Source organism: Microcebus murinus, chromosome 7 (genome assembly GCF_040939455.1).
Source record: "Microcebus murinus isolate Inina chromosome 7, M.murinus_Inina_mat1.0, whole genome shotgun sequence".
NCBI classification, from domain to species: domain Eukaryota; kingdom Metazoa; phylum Chordata; class Mammalia; order Primates; family Cheirogaleidae; genus Microcebus; species Microcebus murinus.
The window spans coordinates 83,622,731-83,629,357 of record NC_134110.1 but is presented as its reverse complement, the minus strand read 5'-3'; positions in this window follow the sequence as shown (position 1 = coordinate 83,629,357).

Sequence of the window (6,627 nt, the reverse complement as noted above, 5' to 3'; positions counted from 1 at the left end):
TTTAAGACTTCATATTATTAAAATAATTACATATGTAGACAGAGATTATATGAATAAAGATGTACATGGTAGTAGAATTTGTAACTAAAAAATACCTGGAAGCAGTCTTGTTTATCAGTAGGAAAATGATTAAACAAATTATGGCACATTGATAATATTGTACAACTGTTGAAAGAGTATGTAGAAAGATCAAGAGCAAGCTGAGGATTCATATAGATGTATATTATCATGTGTGATTGCATTTATGTAAAGAAATATGTAAGTATTAATACATGTGAAAAAATTTAACACTAAAATTCTTAATAGTGGTTGACTCTGGAGGTCACTGGAGTTGTGCAGGAACATGGGAGGGAGAGGCCTTGAACTTCTTCCTTTACCTTCCACATTTTATACCAGTGGTTTATTTATCGTTGACAGCTTGATCCTCTTCTTTCCTGTTCAATTTCTCTAATATTGGCCTCTATGTTGGAGTATATTAATAATTAAAGCTTGGTCTTTTTCTATTATTTTCCAGTTTTCAAGATAGTGGATTTATTCTCTAGTATCCTCCAAAGAAAACTAATGAGGGGTTTTTTTTTGGGGGTTAATATTATGAACTCAGAGATTTAAACATATTTCATGTGTTTCAATCTATTGGTTTTATTATTTTATGGATGCTCAAATTGTCTTATCTTTGGTCACTATAAGCCTATTAATTTGGTTCCTGAGTTCTTTTCTTATGCTTCTAATATAGTTTGATATATTGATTTCTTTTATAAGGTATTTCAAGTTCATGTTTTACATTTTTTTACCCCAGACTTGGAGTCAGGTATTTTTCCAAAGAGCCCTGGTTCCTGTTAGTGGGAAATTGATATGCAGGTTGCTCATTGCTAGTCATTTCAGTGGATAGAGTTTGGTATGTTCTAAATATTTAAAAGCATGAAGTCATAATAGGACCTATTTGAAGCTAACACATTGTTAGACAGGTATTATAAAAAGGATATAGAAAATGCTGTCACTGAACTTTACTAATTTTTAGTGAATTTATGAGTTTAATTGGAGTTTACTGATTTTACCTAAGAAAGAAAAAATATTGAGTAACATGCTTGGAAGTAATCCCTGAGTTTATGATAGTTTTTCCGTTGGCAAATGCTACTTCTGAGTTCTCCTTATCAGTGCTAGTGGCATATAATTATACTATGTAAATGATTGGTACCTTAAAATAATTTCTTTAGAAAGATAATTAATGAGGAGCAAATGGCAACTGGGAGCTTTTGTTCTTATCTGTAATCTAGATGAAACTGTAACAAGTTTCCTCTGTTTAGAATTTTACTTTGTTTTTCTTCCGGAATATGTATGTTCTTGGAAGTTTGAATTACTCAGGTGGAGAAGTTTTAGATTATTAATTCTGTCTACCTTTTATTTCAATTACTCTCTATTTGGAATCTCTTCTTTTGTTAGGAGTTAGAATCTTTTTACTCCTAGTTGTTAAATTAAAAATTCAGAATTCATGGCATCTGAATGAAATTTAAACTAAAAAACAAAACAAAACAAACCTCTTCCTCAATCAATCAGCTTACAAATGTTTGTAAAACTTTCCAACACTTATTATAGACCTGGGTTAAGTCTGGATCTTTTCAGGATATAGCATTCAAGTTAACCAAACTTTCATGAAACATGACATTTTGTTTCCCTGGGTATTTGCATACAAATTTACTTAAACAAATCCAAATCCAGAGCAACCTTTCAGTATTCTAGTTGGCCCTTCCAAAATTGGGGTGAGGGGAATCTTAAAAATCGATTCAAATTAGCTTGCTTTGCTAAAATTTACCTGTTTGCAGGTTTCTGGTGGCTTTAACCCCAACCTTTAATTCAGTCCAGGTTTGTTTGAAAACCAGACTACATTGGTTTTAAATTGACCTGGAATTACTCCAAATGCATCCCACTGAAATTGCAGCCCAGGTTGGTTCAAAACTCATCTTTACAAATCTCATTTTTTACTCTTGAGAGAGAAGAATTGAGCTTTGAGTATTAGAACTAATTTCAAAAGGTTTAGACTTAATGATCTGTTTTTGAATTTCTACTGATACTTCTATCCTTAATTTAAAAATGTGTTTTTCTAGCCAAAGAGAATCCAACACTGTATATAAGTCATGACAGAAATCTTCTCATTTCCAAATGTTTCTCTTCATCTTCCTCTAGTCTGGGGCTTAAGCTGTTATTTCTCTCTTAGTTTGCCAGTTTACCAGATTGTTCTTTTTTTTCCTTTTTTTGCTGTACCTCTGGTAGATTTCACTTCTTCCATGAAGCCTTCCAATTAAAATCTATGAAATGTCAAGAAACAAAAGCATAAGCTCAAAAATATAATGGATTTTTTTTCAATCTTGTGAATGACCCCACGTATTGGTTGTTATAGGTCTCTGAGCAGTAAGGTTATATGACTTATGTTGTCACACAACACACATGAATTCAACTCTTAACACCATTCTGCAGATTTCCTGCCTCTGAAATGATAAGAATAATGATTTCATTATTACCTCACAGGAACTTCTTATTTGGAATACAATCAGCTGAATTCAGACAATGTACTGATAACCATTTGCTTTTTAAAACATTCTGTTGTTTATTTTAAAAACACTTTGTTGAATTTAGTCCATTAATATATGGCTTAAATTAACATTTTCTTCCCCAAGAAGATTGTGTGTGTTGATACCTCTCAGAGCTTCTGGGAATTCACTTTAATAGGGAGAATAACAACCAACAGTAACATACTGTATTATACAATTTCTTTAAATTCTTCTCAGTCAACCTCTTTTCAACCACTGTATTTTGGTTCCAGAGCCCACTCACGAACGATTTTTTCCAAAGTAGAAATTGTTTTCTTCAGGTCTTTTCTTTCCACTAGGAAGTCATGTTTTTCTTGTGAATGGAACTTAAACCCCAATTGTTCACTTACTTCTAAATTCAAAAGCCACAAAATTTGGTCTAAAGGAAACAAAACACATTCATTCTCTTGTTCCTAATTGCCTGAAATTCTATCCAGGTTTTTCAAAAGTTGATTGAGTCTTACCATCATTTTCTATGAACCACACATGGATTTGGAGTTTATAGAGAAACCCCAAACCTCTAGAAATAATCCCCACATCAAGAAGGTTTCATCTGGTTTCAGGTTTCACTACAAGAATTCAATATAACTTCATAAAAAAGCACTAAGCAACCCTAGAAGATGACCTGTGTTGCCAATGAAATGCCATGCTATGTATCTTTGCATAGCTGTATTAATTTGTGTCTTTAAGTATTGAATGAAATACCCTCTATTTGCAGTTAATACAGCTATGCACATTTTATTTGTAGCTAAAGTTGCAATACTGACTTTACATCTTAAAATTTCACAAGAGCTTAATAAGGAACAATGCTATATGGATATGGATCCTCCTAAGCTACAGTAGGATGATGTTAAGGCTAGCAAAGTAAATGATATGGATGCTAATTAGCTAAACATTAATCTATTAACTTCTAAAAGGGAGAATCACAGAATTGGAAGGGGACCTTAGGAAGTTTTTTACTAAGGTATGTCTTTTGCAGTAGAAATTAGATATTATAAAATCCAAGTGTCTTGTTTTATGGGTAAAGAGTAGGTGGTATGTACATCTTGTCTTACTAATAGAATCAGATATTAATCATTTGTGGTCAATGTTGATATTACTGGTTAATTTTGGCATTAGCTGTGATATGAACTTAACAATATTTGTATATAGCATATAAAGGCACATCCATTACATTCACGTTGACTATTGACTTCAGATATAAGAATGAAATATTTTTATTTAATAGCAATTATTGACTTCAGGTACAGAGCATGATAAAATCAGATCCACTTACTTTTATCCATCTCTTACAACTATGTAACTAACTTTTCTCTACCCATAAAAATGAGGATTTAGATTAAATGATTGCCTAGGTACTTCCCAGTTTTTATCCATGTGATATTTAAAGTATTCTGTATCATCAAATACATTTTACTTTTGGATTTTAGCAAGAAAAGTAACAATTTTTATGTCAATAATTTCAAAAAACAAATTAAAGAAAATGGAAAAAGAAAATGAAATCTAAATTGACAATTTCTCTAGCCCATATAAACATGTAGCATTGGTTAAGACCTATACTAATCTTAGTGGAAAATGTTTTCTAGCTTGTGTGTTATTATCTATGGTGTAAAATGATTTAAGATTTTAGTTTGTAGTATTTATTTTTACAACTCATACTGTGTGGTAGCAAGGACTACCATAGTAATCCGCCAACATTCATGTTTCCCCTTTGATAGAATAGAACAGTTACTAGAAATGGATGTGGATCCAGGAACTACAGCTTCCAGCATCCTTTGTAACTAGGTGTACTCTCAAGACATGTTCTTGCCAAAAAAATGAAAGCAGAGTGATTTATGCCATAAACAGGCCAATATAAATCTCTGCACTCTTTCCCAAACACTTTTTCCTTCTATCGGAATAGATATAGTTGTCCAGCCTTAGGGAATGGCAGAACCAAATGACAGAAGCAACCGTGCAGAGAGATTTGCTGCTGATCAGGAATGCCCATATTAAATTTACACTAGCAAGAAAAATCTAAAGGGTCAATATATGGACATTTGGGAGTTACAGAAGCTAGCACTAGTCTCTTCTAATAAAAATGTATTTTATACTAATCTTTTGTGTGTGTCATTTTTATCAAAACCAGAAATATTCATATATTAAAAAGAATTTTGCATTTATAAGGAGCAAGTTTAATATGTTCAACAGTGTTTTGAAATTACATCATATGGGGTAATATTCTTAACTACAATGAGAATTTATTATAGCATGTAAACTACCTTTTGAGTTCCTGGCTATCTAATTTACATAATTTAAGTAATTGTTCTTTTGTAGTAGAGAGATTGAAAAAAACACAAAAGAGAACCTGATAGTTTCTGGCTTGGACAAAAAAATGAGACAAAACTATTTTTTCAATTTTCTCTTTCCAAGTACTTGCTAGCTTTGAAATCTCAGCACATGGTTTTCCTCTTCTTTTGCTCAGTGAGCTCAGTAAGTTTGGGATAAGGGATGATGGATATAAGGTATGAATAGAAGGCCTCAGGGAATTTTAGATGGAAAAACCTGACTCCCAAGTTTTTGTTTAATATGCATAAAATATGTGAGGTATCCTGGATCAAAATGTTCTGAACAGCCTTGAAAAATGATAATGACTATTTTGAGTCTTTTTATTACAACCAAGGAAAGAAAAAAATAAAGAGCAGAAACTTAAAATTTCTGTTAACTTTGACTATAAAGTACTCATGTTGATCTGGAAGGATAACAGACTATGTTGTATATTTGTTTAAAATACTAAACTCCTGCCAATAAAGAGTAGATTACTGAATATTACTATAACTAATAGTCAACAAAAACTATTGTAAACCTCTAAGTTAACAGTCAAGTGCAGTTACATAAGAGCAAATGTCTTTCAACAAAACACATGTATTTGTGAATACTTTTAGGTACTAAATAACTCTCTAGCTTCTGAGAAATAGAACCATTCAGGTGGTAGTCATACTCTTTAGATACTTTGTGAAACTTCTACTTTTCCCTTTCTTGTACATTTTTCCCCTTCATTCTTTCTTTCCTTATTTTTATTTAGGCATATTATGGGGGTACAGATTTTAAGGTTTCAATAAATGCCCATTTCCCCCCTCCCCCCACAAGTCTGAGTCTCCATCATGACCATCCCCAGATGGGTGCACATCTCACTCATTATATATGTATATACCCACCCCCTACCCCCTCCCACCTGCCCACCACCCTATTACTGTAGTACCTATGTGTCCACTTAGGTGCTGTTCAGTTAATACCAATTTGCTGGTGAGTATATGTGGTGCTTGTTTTTCCATTCTTGGGAAACTTCACTTAATAGTATGGGTTCCAGCTCTAACCAGGAAAATATAAGATGTGCTATGTCACCATTGTTTCTTAGAGCTGAATAGTACTCCATGGTATACATATACCATATTTTATTAATCCATTCTTGGATTGATGGGCACTTGGGCTGTTTCCACAGCCTTGCAATTATGAATTGTGCTGCTATAAACATTCGAGTGCAGGTGTCTTTTTTGTAGAGTGTCATTGGATCTTTTGGGGAGATGCCCAGCAATGGGATTGCTGGATCAAATGGTAGATTCACTTGTATCGCTTTAAGGCATCTCCATATTGCTTTCCACAGAGGTTGAACTAGTTTGCAGTCCCACCAGCAGTGTAGGAGTGTTCCCCTCTCTCCACATCAATGCCAGCATCTATTGTTTGCAGACTTTTTGATAAAGGCCATTCTCACTGGAGTTAAGTGATATCTCACTGTGGTTTTGATTTGCATTTCCCTGATGATTAGAGATATTGAGCATTTTTTCATATGTTTGTTGGCCATTCTTCTGTCTTCTTTAGAAAAGTTGCTGTTCAAGTCCTTTGCCCACTTTTTAATGGGGTTATTTGTTTTTTTCTTCCTGATTTTCGTGAGTTCTAAGTATATTCTAGTTATCAGTCCCTTATCGGATGCGTAGGATGCAAAAATTTTCTCCCATTCTGTAGGTTGTCTGTTTACTTTCATGACTATTTCTTTGGCTGTGCA